At 45.7% G+C, this 13,374-nt stretch overlaps 1 protein-coding gene and 1 long non-coding RNA gene across 7 annotated transcripts in view; both read left to right on the plus strand.

The window, feature by feature from the left end:
* The window catches only part of Nfib (nuclear factor I B), a 418,189-nt gene that overhangs the window by 15,052 nt on the left and 389,763 nt on the right, over nt 1–13,374 (plus strand). The window lies entirely within an intron of this gene.
* On the plus strand, nt 7,103–11,326 carry LOC128097650 (uncharacterized). The gene is made up of 3 exons (XR_008213930.1): nt 7,103–7,499; nt 9,356–9,759; nt 10,224–11,326. It is a non-coding gene; the product is annotated as an uncharacterized LOC128097650 (long non-coding RNA).

Genomic DNA, 13,374 nt, shown 5'->3' on the forward strand with positions numbered 1-13,374 from the left:
CACCGCCACCATCACCACCATGTCGGACAAGGATTTCATTATCGGGAGACTTCACAGACATAGATCAAATAACCTAGGATGAGGGTCTAAGCTCAGATGGCTGTTGTTTGTGCAAGTGTCTGGTGCAGCCAGCCTCTGAGACTGCAGCCAGATGTACTGTGTTACCGCCGTAATCCTTATCAGCAGCATTCCATCTGTGACACCCAAGCAGCAGGAATTAGGCAGGCACCCTTTTGGAAAGTGGCCCAGAGGGTAGAGAAAGCAGGTATGTCTCAGAGGCATGCAGCCCACATCCCTCCATGTCAGGAGAGAAGAAAAACACATTGAGTTTGTCCCAGAAACCCTCCAATGGCTCCCACATTCCAGAGAGAGGGTGTGTGGGGGGAGAATTTGGAGGTTAGCTGTGGGCCTCGTCGCGATGATTACTTTGTAATGGAACAAATTAAATTATGTGAAATTTTAGATGCTTTCCCTCTGCCCTGGTGGCTCCCAATCTATTTAGGGGTAGTCAGGAAAAGGGGACCTTCACAACAGCTGCTTAGCTGCTTGAGCTCAGAGAGGAAAACCATAATTTGTCTGTAATCCCTAATGCCAACAGTTGTTCATTAAGAAACAAAACTAATGTAATCTTGATTATTTGCTCAGATTTCTACTCTATCATGTTTTGTACATCTGGCAGGCTAATGTAATTTTCCTCAGAAACCCAAAGCAATCTGGTGCTCAGACAACACCATGCAGATTTAGGTAAATTCCAGGCTCAGATTAGCATAATACTAACTAATCACGAATATCATTTGCATTCATTAGAGTGTTGGGGAAAAAATTGTTTCTAAATGGCAGAAAATTGAAAGAAAGATTAAGGGCAGGAGCTTGAAAATCCTCTTTGGCTCGATCTGACTATATTACAGATGATTTTTCTCTTACAAGGCCTAATATTTAATGTGGAAGTATTAATTAGAGTATTGGAAAAAGATTGCATCTAATTGGAAGAAAACTAGAAGAGATTAAGGACAGGCATATAGGCTTGCTTTTGCTTGAATCGAGTGGGGAACAGATAATTTCCCATGCAATGCCAAGGAGCTTAACTGTGTAAAAGATAGGGTGATTCTTTTTTTTCAGAAAGAACGAAGCCTTTTTTTGAGATAAGGGAGAGACACAATTCCTTTGCCTTGTGGAGTAGAAGTTATCAGTCACTGCCTTTGTTTCTGGGATCAAGGAAGGAAGATAACCCCATCAAAGTTCCAAATCTGAAATATTACCAAATAAAAAGCGACTATCCCACAAAGCCCCTGCACCAGGCAAACCTGAAACCATGGCAATAGACCTCAAATGTGCTGATTAGAACAATAATCAACAAACAGATCCAAACCCCCACCTCCTGGTGGTTAGCTGTTGCCCTTGTAGTTTCCCAGGGCCAGGCATTTGGCAGAAACGGAGTTGGTTATAGGCTGTGTGCCTGACTCTGGTTGCAGGCAATTGTCTGTAAATCCTGTCTCTCCACAGCTCGGCTGCTGAGGGCCTAAATTCAGGGCTGGCTTCCTGAGGGCTGGAAGCAGGTGCTCGCCAATGCCTTTGGCTTCTCACTCTGACAGATGAACAAGCTGAGGCTGCTCCCTGGCTTCATGCCAGGGGAGCAGTCATTAGCAGTTCTGGTCTGAAAGTGCCCAGGCCTCTTAGCTGCTTGCAGAATCCTGAGTGTTGGGGATTCAGGCTCTGGCATGAGTGTGGATGAGTTCTAGACATGGTGCAGGAGCTCAGGACTCCGTGTGTGTTGTAGAAGAAAAAGGGTTATCATCTGGAAGTCTGGTCACAGTGTCAGAATCTGCCATTTCCCATCAGCCCTGGGTTATCTGTAGGTTCCCTAAAGCTTGAGAAGCTGTGAGGTCAAGGACACCATGCCTCGCACCCTCAGGGGCATATCTACCAGCCCAAGCCCTTACTGCCTCACCTTCCCAGCCCAAGGTTCACCCTCAGGAGGTATGAGAGGAAGCCCCAGATGACTAGGACACAGAGGTTCATAACACCATCTTGACTTAGAGATAACTTTCCCTACCAGTTTCATTGTTAATCAAAGACAATTCAGAGACTTTAACTGTAGCTAATCAATTCCAGATTTAAAACAAGTCTTCATAAAAGTTCACAGGAAACAAAGCTGCTTCCTTAAAATGCTCTGAAGACTCCCAGCACCTGTCAGTTTTTACTGGGAGTTATTTCAACTGGTCGGGGTCCCAAGATGGTACTGGGGGTCGAACACAGGGCTTGGCACATGCTAGGCAAGTACTCTACCATTGAGCCGTATCCTCAGCCCTTTCTGACTCTTTTAAGATTTATTTGCAATTATGTATATGTATGTATGTGTGTGTGGATAGATGGATGTGAGTGCAGGTGCCTAAGGAGATCAAAAACGCTGAATCCCCTTGGAGCTGGAGTTATGGGAGGTTCTTAGCCACCTGATATGGGAGCTTGTAGGGTCAGATCGTCTGGAAGAGGATTATATGTTCTTGGCCACTATGCCATATCTCTACCACTCTGCCCTTTTGCTGACTCTCCAGAATGAGCCATCTACAATTTGCTCTGGTGCTTTGGGAATGGGTGGGTTGTTTTATCATCTCCCTGGCCTTTGGACAAATAGATATCTTCCAGATAGACTCACAGACAGAACCTGAGTGACAAAGGGCAGCAGAGAGTTCTCTTGTCACATTTGCTTGGATGGGGAAAGCAGACAGAGGCCAGCCCCTCCTCAGAACACTTGTGACTGTCCAGGGTTAGATGCCCAAGTTAAAACATCGGTAGCACTAATTGCCGTGTTCTCTTCATCCAGAAAGGAGAATGGGACATTAGCTTGACAGGGGCAAGGATTCTAGCTGTGCTGTTGACAGTCCCTGCAAAAAGCAAGACCTTATGAAAGAGACAGCGCAGGTCAAGAAAACACTGCATTACACTTATTGATTGCCATTCATACCCATCCTCTTTCCTGGGATGCGTCTGTGACTTTTTGTTTGCTGTTTTGTTTTTTTGAGGTTGGGTCCTGCCTGCACCCGTCCCTCCTGTCTGTTGTAGGCCCTCCGCAGCCTTCTGAGTGGTGGAACTACAGGCGTGGGCCCCACTGGCTGTGTTGAGACCTTCTTTCCCTTCTCTCTAAATAACCAATTTGCCAAATCAAGGGCTAGAGGAAGTAGTTACTACATTCAGTCCATCAGTTTTCAAAAGTGGGAAAGATTTATTTTGTGAACACAGACTGCAGTAGAGAGCTTCCAGTTTTCAATTAATCAAATATTTTAATTAAACAGCAGGCAAGACAGCACTTCTTTGGTAATTAGGGATCCAAACCAGTTTGAACCAGCAGAGGCAAAAGGAGGCCTTAGCGGTCCATGGGACCCAAGGAAATGTGGAAAAACCCACAGGAAGGGAAGAAGCTCCCAGGAGGATGCTGGGAGATCTAACTCCTGACTCCTGCTTGCGTCATTTCCACTCGCTGCAGGTAGACTTTCTCCCAAGGTGGGATACAGGAAACAATGGTTCTTGGATTCTGTGTCACACAGTTTTTACCAACTGAGGGGAACTGTCACCATCAGTTTTTAATTGTATTTAAATTTGTGAGAAGGATTTTGATTAGAATGGCTTGATTAGATCCTCTCCCCGAGACCAAACAACAATTTGCAGAAGGATGTGCTGGAAGATGAGGTAACTTTCCAGCAGAGATTCTCAGGCAAGGGGTAGGTAGTTGATAGGAAACACAGGAGTAAGACTCTTGCCAACAGTGTTCACTGCATCAACTCATGTGGGAGTTGATCTCTGCTTTTCTACACAAGTATATGTGGAGGCCATACTACTTGGGTACATGTATTTAACCATTGCCATGAAGGGGTTAAAAATATGTGTCCCCTGTCCCCTTTAAGCAGACAGCCTTGTGATGGTAGCTGCTGTCACTGTGGATCTCTGCCCCAGAGTTATGGCTCATTTATTTTCTTTCTGACACCCAATCAAGGACTAAGTTTCAGTACTCCCAAATCTTCTAAAACAAACAAATACAAAACCCCAACATAATCAACTCCTATATTTTCTTCTAATAACAATGACCCTCCAGAAAACTCTCCCCTTTCAGCCAAACAACCCAAGTCTTTCCTACACGTTATTGAAAATTTCTCAGCTAAAATTTTTTGCTTAGCTGGTAATCTTTATCTTTTTAGAGGTAAATGAGGAAGAAAGGAAATGAGGAAAAGTTAAAGAGGAAGTTGTAGAATAAGCCCAATTTATGTATTCAAATTTAATAAACATATGCTTCTGGCATCTCCATATTTATTTACCTTCACAGATTCTCCCAAAACAATCTTTCCTACTAATTATGTATTTTATGTTATATTCTCATTATGGAACTCATTTTCAGCATCTCTGGAAAGCTTATCCTATTAATTTCTGCACAATAAAAAATGAGGTGATATGATCAAGACTCTAAGAGTTAGGAGCTATTATCCAGAGACCTCCCCTCACACACACAGTAGTCAGTCTCTCTTTGAGAGGTGAAGGGGTCTAGTCTGCAGAGCTGAGCTCTAACAAATCTTTTCACACTCCTGGACACCTACTAAGCATTGCTGGGGATTAGTGGGTACTGTCCTGGGTGTCAGAACTTGGTACTTCAGAAGGGTAAGTCTTCTGCTACAAACCCTCTCAGGCAACTTCTTCATGGCAGAACAGGACATGACCAAAATGAAAATGGCATTCTATGTCGATGGTGGTAAACCTGGGAAGCTGGTGTATTACCTATAATAAAATATAAAATGCCATTCTATGTAGCTGGTGGTAAACCTGGGAAGCTGGGTTTACTGAAATATCTAAAATGTATGACATTCGAAGCCGTGTTTTAAAGATGAAATGTTAACAGGGTGCCATGCATGTATCCCTCCCCCAAATAAAGAAAAAATGCAATGTTGAAATTATATTAGAATAAAATATAAGTAAAGATAGGTACAGAGTCACCTGAAGTAAGAAGAAGAAAAACACGGAAAATTTCCATCTCTTGCTAGTAACTGCTCTAAATCTCACAAAACCCGGAAAGACAACAATGTTTTGGTCGTGTCTGGTTGGTGTGCTTCTGTGCTTTTCCTTCATGTTCGTCTACATGTTTTCATTGCATTGGTCATGGTAGCAATTTTATACTGTTTCTGTAGAGAGAAGGAAAAAATGTCCAAATGCAGAACCATTGCTCAAAACCACTATCATTTGCTTCCTAAAGAGGTTCCATCCTTAACTCCTATTCACAGTGAGGATACACTGGCAATACCCCCTGCACTTTCTTCCTCTAGTACCATTTCTTAGAAGTTAGCTTATCTCCTGACGAATTCTGGCCTTCCTGTCCCCAGGCAGGGCCCCCAGGGAGGCTGCTGTGCATGGTCCACCCCGAAGGCATCTGTGCTGCCTCCTGCTTCCCTCTTCATACTAACCCCCTCTCCATCACACTCCAGAGATGGGGTGAGGGGCTTCGGAGAAGGAGAAGATTGTACGTTCTACCGATCTTGGGAGAGGTCATAATGGATTCTCTACTACACTCCTCAGGAGCAAGCGTCCACTGCAGGCAGGGGGTGGAACATGAGGAGTATCCTGGCTGGCCCACCCAATAGCCATCCCTTGTCCCAGGTCTTAGGTGTGAGCATCACTCTACGGCAGCATTCCATGTAGTGTTTCTCTGGTTAACTGCTTCCTGGCCACATCTTAGAAAAGCCCCCAACAAAGTGTGATACTCCAGCCCAAGCCATCCAGTTTCCCTCTGGGGGATGAGGAAGGGGCCAGGGTTTATGAAGCAACTGAGGACCTGGTGGAAGAGAACTTAACAACTGGGAATTATCTACTGTGTCCAAAGTGCACTAATCATACACATTTGCCGCAGTGCTTTCTGGAATTAGTGGGAAAGGCTCAGGATTACTTCCTTCCCTACTCATTCTGTTAGACTCTCTGCCCTTCGGACACATTTTAGGCAGGCTGATTATCTTCCCAGGTCACTTTCAGAGGACCGGAAGCTGCTGTCGTAGGGAGCCTGCTCTTACTTTCCATGTCTACCTACATCCTTCTAACTCTCCCTTGGAAGATCTCCCTCCCAGGACCAAGGGGGAAGGATGCCACTGTTGCGCCACCATCCCTCATCCTCACCGTTCTGCTCTTCCACCCTGAGCACCCAGCAGCCCCTGGCTTCTCCAGGTTGGAGAAGAGTGCAGGGTGGAAGACGACATTTCTGGAACTGCTGCGATCTGGTGCGCCTTGATTCTTGCCCTGTAGCATTTCATTGTCACTCCTTTGGCATTCCCTTTTGTGGCGGAAGTTCAAGAGCAGGAAGAGCTGGACCACACCCTGCCTTCATGGTACATCATCCCTGCTTCCAACCATGAGCCCTTGCCACAGCTGTTCTAAGCTTTGGGGCTTCAGTAGAAAGAAATGCCTTGTTTAAAACTGCTCATGCCTATAACTCAGCACTTGGGAGACCGAGGAAGGACCATTTGCTTCGAGTTCTAAAATCTCTGTCTCAAAAGTAATTAATTAATTAAAATAAAATTTAAAATCATTTTTAATGCTTGATGCTCATAAGGTAAACTATGAAGAAGATATGTCCTATGAATTTAAAAGGCTCAAATAGAATAATAAAGTAGGGGTTAAAATGTACATTTACTTATTGAGTAATTTCAAGAGAAACTTAGAATTCTGAGATCAAGAAAGCAAAGACCACAAGGAAGCCGTTAAGAAAATCCATATAGCAAAGAAGCCAATTGGCTGACCTGAAATAAAATAGCCTCTTTGAAAGGCAGAGGAAATATTTGCCTCTAGAGTATGCCCATGGGAGTGGAATTCAGATTCTTAATAACCACATTTAGAGAAAAGAGAAAAGGACATGAGGATCAAAAACTATCAGCCTGTCTTCTGGAACTTTCTGCTCCCACTCACCACTCATCAAACTCAGAAAAATCTGTAATCTTTAAAAGTCAAAAGTGGGTTTGGGAGGCACCGGGATGAGTTTAGAAGCCTCCATTGTGCTCTAAGTGGGTCTAAATTTGGAAATAAACTCAGTCCCACAGACTCATTATACAATTGGCACAGCCGAGAGAGGAGCTGAAAACTCTCCTTGTCTGCATCTCTCGCTTCTTTTGAGCAAGGGACTTAACGAGAGAGGCTGACATTTCAGAGACACAGCGTCTCTGAGTTTAGAAAGCTGGGAGTGGGTGGTTTTCAGAAGGCACCTGTAAACACCATGCAGATCCGCTGTGGGAAATGCGTGAGAGTCCCAAGATGGCATGAAGAGAAACAAAGCAATATTCTCTTCCCACCAAGTGCAGAAAAAAAAAAATGTGCGACTCCAGGGCGGCAAGGAATGTTTCATTCATTCACCCATTCATTCAAGGAAGGCTTCTTGAGCTGGGAGTCTCATTTGTTTGCTCATCCATGCGTTTGTTTGTTATCAGCACTGAGCACTAGGATGTTGAAGAAGGCAAATGGGTGCGTGATTACACACCGAGGTAAGTGTCCTGAAGACTGCATAAGAGACATAATAAAGGAAACTGATTGTATGGTGGTGGCAGCTCACACTTGACGTTGTGTGATAAGTAATAGAAGTGGTTATTGTTCTTTGGCTGTTTCTACATATAGTGGCTTGTGCAAGCCCTACAGTGACTCTGGTTTTGGTGTGAACACAGGCTTCAGCCTGTCTAGTCTTTTATTTCACCAATTAATGCCTTAGACGTCATCAGTGGAGTGGACATGGGTTCTAAAGCCAGATTCCTGGGTTGGAATCCTCACTGTCCTTGCTGTATGGCCTTGTGCACATTGTCTGCCCTCTCCATGCCTCAGTCTCCTCATCGGTGGTGCTGGAACCACGCCAGTACCCTCATGTGCAGGGGGAATTTACAGCATGACAGTGTGACTGGTGGCAGAGCTTATGGGGTGTGGCTGGGGAGGCAGGAGGGGAGGTCCTGCACTGACTGGCCCAGGAGGGACTGGCCCTGACTTGAAAGCCTCCCTCATATTATCTCAGTTGAGTTGCATCTCTTCAATGCAATGCTCATGAGCCAAATAATCACATTGGTAAAGGCTCATTGGACACACTGCCTTCAGGCTGGGCTCTTCCTCCACAAAGGGAGTGTGCCACTACAGTCTCTTGCTAGTTCATTAGTCTCTCAGGCACCTCCAGCAGCAGAGATGGAGCAGGGAGATGAGGGCATGTGTTTACACTCAAAAGCCTGAAGCTCGGGTCCCATTCCTGCTGTTTTCCAGCCTCTATGGGCCCAGGTAAACAGTTCCCTTCCATTAGCTTCAGACTGTACATGGAGGAAACAGCTAGCCAGCGCTGCCTTTTCAGGTTGCTACAAAGATCCAGTAAAATAATGTACACGGCAACCAATGCTGCGACCCCAAAAGCCATACACGGCGTTAATGGCCACCAGCCACTCCCTGAGAGTCGACTTTTTCCAGTCCCTGGTCTGCTAATTGTGTCCCCAATTGAGAATCTCATTCATCAGGGACAGGATACTCTGTGGGATATCATTTCAGCAAGGAGGGCAGAGAGCACTCTTGTGCTGGCAACCTTGGGCACCGTCAAGACACTCTTCCACTGCTTTAAAGGGCTGAGTTCTCTCTTCTTGCCCATCCACCACCCCAGGCCTCATTCCCCAGGCTCTCTGCAGCCCTCCGAATCTCTCCTCAGTTGTGCATGATACTTTACTCTTACTATGTGTTTTGAAATCGTCAATATCTACTTTCCAGGTCACATTCTGTCTCTCTGTCATACACGGGCACACATGTGGCCACTTGTGCCACTGCTAGTGGGTGCCATGACCTAATCATTATAGTTAGCATTATATTAAATATCTGTGCAGGAAACGAGCAGGTGGATGAGTAGGGGTGTGTGTGTGTGTGTGTGTGTGTGTGTGTGTGTGTGTGATCACACATGTACCCAAGTATCCCCGTTGTTGTCTGTGTTTACAGTTTGTAGAGTCTAGGTTCTTAGCCTCAACTTTTCAGCATCTGTCCTCCCACTTAGTACTCCACAGAACTCCCTGTGATATGGAACTTTCCCAAGCCTCATTTTTTTTTTTCTGAAGTTCATACCCCATTCCTCTACCCCTCCATAGTACGCATTCTGGGCTGGCCTGAGCTAAATTCTCATATGTAAATGTTCTTGGGTATCTCTTTAAGCTATTTACTCCATTCTTATTCTTTTGGGAGCCATACCTACTTGATGCCAAGCTTGGACCCTGTGTGGCTGGTCCCTGTCCTCCTCTTTGCCCATGCTGCCCAGTGGGACAGCTACCGTCTCTGAGTGCAGGCAGAGCCATCTGTTACCAAGTTCTTCTGATCACGTGTGTGTTGGCTACAGGAATGGGAAGTCCACAGCAAAGCCTCGTGTTTCCATCACACCACAATCTCGGAAAATCACGGCATCTGGAAAGTGTTCCACAGGTTCTGATCTCCGGAGGAGGCACCAGGGTGTTTGGAGACAGAATAGTCTGGATTTAAACCTCAGCCCTGCTTCTTTGAAGGCAATACCATTTTCTTCTCTAAGATGAGTCTGTCCTTTTGTAAAGTGGAGGTAACAGAGCTCCCGGTTCCTGGTTTCGCATCGGCCGACACTTTACCTACACTGAGGAACTTTCCCCAGCAGTGCATCGTAATTGTTTCTGATGATGCTTCTAGAGGAAAGTGATAGAAACCCAGTTCAAATGGGCTTAAGGAAAACAAAAAGCGGAATGTCCGTGGCAGTCTGTACAGCTTCAGGCAAAGGTACGTCCAGGGGTTACAATGAATCTTTTAAAATTCTGGCACTGTTCCCATCTCCTAGTTCTATTCCTATGTCTGTGTGTGACTATCCTGAGGCTACTTGTCAGCAGAGGGCAGGAAAGGAAAATTGTCATCCAAGCCTTGGCCTTTTTTCAATCAAAAGAAAGTGATCTTCTCTCTTCTGGTTGGAATAAGTTGTAGAGAAAATGTTCTCAGTTTAGCCCGGATCAAATACCGTCCTTGGTGGTGGTGAGGGGACTGAGGTTACTAACAGCTCACCGAGGCCCACGGCACAGAGGCAGGATGGCTATCCATGAAAGGCATACTAGAAGATGAACACAAGCTCACCATAGAAGTCCCTTGTTAGTGTTCTTCGGAGGCCCGCGTAGGTGCCTCATCTACCAGGAGATGGAGTGGGCAATAGTCAGACACATTGCAGCTGGTTTCTGTTTTTGCTTTTTCCTCAGCTCCTTTCTAAGGTCAGAAAAGCTCAGTCAGAGATTTCCAGATGAACCATCAGTCAGTGACTCCCCAGGAAGTGACATCCCAGACACTGATGAAGTGCCACCAAAGCAAAGAGACCAGGACTGCTTTGGTCAGTATGATTTGAACCTTAGGGAACTACTTAGAAGAAACTTTGCTTATGTAAATCCTTCCCTGGTCAGCTCACATACAGTTCCCATCAAGTCAAATTTCATGATACTATCAGCACAGAATTACCCTGAACACAGTATCATTTAACAGCACTGCTTCCTTCTAACAAGGTAAAAAACCAAGAGCCTAGCCTCTTGGAATGTGACTTAAGCAATGCAGCTTTGACAAGTTCAGCCCTACTTGCAGACTTTCATGACTGGACTCCTTGTAACCAATGGCATTTCGATGGTCCCTATGGTGGTTAAATAAGAATGTCCCCCATATACTCAGATGTTTGAGTACTTGGCCCCCAGTTAGTGGTGCTGTTTGGGGAGGTTCAGAAGGTGTGGTCTTGCTGGAGGAAGTATGTCTGTGGGTGCTGGCTTTGAAGTTTCTTTCTTTCTTTTTTTTTTCTTTTTTTGGTTTTTTTGAGACAGGGTTTCTCTGTGTAGCTTTGGAGCCTGTCCTGGAACTCACTCTGTCGCCCAGGCTGTCCTCGAACTCACAGAGATCCACCTGCCTCTGCCTCCCAAGTGCTAGGATTAAAGGCATGCGCCACCACCGCCCGGCTGGCTTTGAGGTTTCTAAGGCATGCATCATTCCTAGTTTGCCCCGGGCTTGCTGCTCCAGCCACGGTCCCTCCCTGCTGTAATGAGCTCTGATCCTACTGAACTAATAAGCCAAAATAAACCCTTCTATAAATTGCCTTGGTCACGGTGTTTCTTATTACAGGAATAGAAAACAACGAATACAGCTCCTCTCGGTCTATAGAATAGCATATACTTTATTCTGGAAAGTCTATCATGCACTGGACTTAATTGCTGTGGGGAGAACCTCAGTTTGTATAGAAAGAAATACATAAGGCTTGTTGTTGTGTATCATAACTGAGCATGATTTGTAAACCTTTTTATGTTCATTAAAAATAGAGGAAAATGCAGTGGCTGCCATTTTGTGTTCAAAGGTCTAATGAAGTCCCTGTCACAATTCTTGAGTTAGAAGGCCACCCTGGGGAGGGATACGGCGGTGTAAAGAGAGATGTTCAGTGTTGCTATTAGGCTTGCTCTCTGCTGGGGAGTCATTGCTATGGGAATCATGTCCATACTTCGTGGGATTGGAAGTATGGAATTGGCTTGGGTGGTCTTTGAAGTGCCAGGCGGACAGTGAATGCCAAGGCTTCCTGGTGTCACACTACAGTTAAAGTGGTGAGAAGATCAGACGTGAGAGTTCCCAGATGCTGAAGATGAAGTGCATATAGACTATTTCTGCTGGTGCCAACAGCAGACACCTGCATTAAATAATAGCAGCAGTAGACTGTCCATTAAGTGCTTATGGCTCTCCAAACCCACAACAAAGCAGCTACATGCTCTCGTTTAATTGACAGCAAATCTGTACAGCAGCTGTGAATGTTCCCATCACACAGGTGACGAGATGGTGACCTGGAAGGCTGGAGTGCCTTCCCCAGCATCACCCAGCCCACAAGTGGGGGATGCAGACAAATTCCAGTGGCGATCCCAGAGTCTAGCCCACCACACCAGAACACCTTCTGGATCAAGAGCAGGGTAGGGTTAAGATGTTCCACTGGCAAGAACATCAGATTCAGGAAAGTAGACAAGTCATCAAGCTCTGGGTTTTTCTTTAAACATTGTTGTGGTCTAGGAACAGACTTTTCTTTTGTACGAGCTTCTGCTGCCTCCTGGGTTTTTAATAAAGATAATTAGGGTCATCTTGGTCCAACCCTATCTTATTTTTAATTGGACTGCACCTGGGAAGTGGAGCAAATGCACAGACTCATCTTTGCCCCCGGCTTGTGGTTTAAATGACAAGGGGCCTCTAGTGCATGAGATTGGGCGTTGGCTGAGGGCAAACGGTGCCACAGTGGAAAAGGACCTCTAGTTCTTTGGCTGTCTCCATGGCACAGTCCTCTTTTCTTAAATTCTTGCTGCTTTGGGAAGTTGTGCCGTTCCTGGGGCCTCTGAGATAGGTTTGGGATGTGTGTGTTTCACTTTCCATTACCTTCACAGTAGCATACCCCCCTACCCCTCCCCCTCACCCCCCCCAACCTCTCAATGTCTCAGAACCATATGTGGTCACCTCTCTGACATGCCAGCTGTGGGCACAATCTGAAGCAACAGGACCTTGCTTGAGCCACAGCTTTCTCCCCAGTCTTTTATTTCCCAAGCAGATGGGTGTCCACAGAGCTGTTGTGAGTAGAGGCCAGGGAGTGAGCATTTTGTCTCTGCCACAGACAACACCATGGATCAACCTGAGACTTTAAAATGAGTTTTTTTTTTCATTAAAGATGTGTGAAGAATTTATGTATGTCATACAAGTGTGTGTGTGCATGCGCTCTTGTGTGCAACATGCATACAAGCCATGGTTGCATGTATTGAGACCAGATGACAAACCTCGGGTTCTTACCTTCCACCTTGTTCGAGGTAGGGTGTCTGGTTCACCGCTGCATACACCAGGCTAGCTGGCTTGTTGGCTTCTGGCTATTCTCCTGGGTCTGCCTCACATCTCCTGGTAAGGACATGTTGAGATTACAGATGCTTGAATCCGGCTTTTACTGGGATTCTGAGGATCCAAAATCAGGTCATCAGGCTTGTGCACCATGTGCTTGACCCATGGGCATATCCCCAACCTGGTGTTTTAAGAGAAGGTGGTGTCATAGATAGTACTGTAGCTGCTGGGACAGGGGAGGGTTCCACAAGTATTTAATAAGTGTGGTGAGATGAGGCGGCCCAAATGGAATCACTTGGATTGGATGGAGACCTGGGCCACTGAAGCTGAACATCTGGGGGCCTCTGAGATACAACATTCAGAGGAGCAAGGAGATCAGTCCTGTCATATGTGATTTTACTGGGGCGGGGAAGGCCCAGATGGAGAGCTTTGTTGAGATCAGTTACTGGGTAGGAAGGAAGATGGGTATGAGAAGAGTTCTGAGTTCTGAATCCACTCTAGGACTCTGTGCTTTTCCAGCTTTAT

This window comes from Peromyscus californicus, unplaced genomic scaffold, assembly GCF_007827085.1.
Source record: "Peromyscus californicus insignis strain IS unplaced genomic scaffold, ASM782708v3 Scaffold_5__1_contigs__length_169319896, whole genome shotgun sequence".
Lineage (NCBI taxonomy): Eukaryota > Metazoa > Chordata > Mammalia > Rodentia > Cricetidae > Peromyscus > Peromyscus californicus.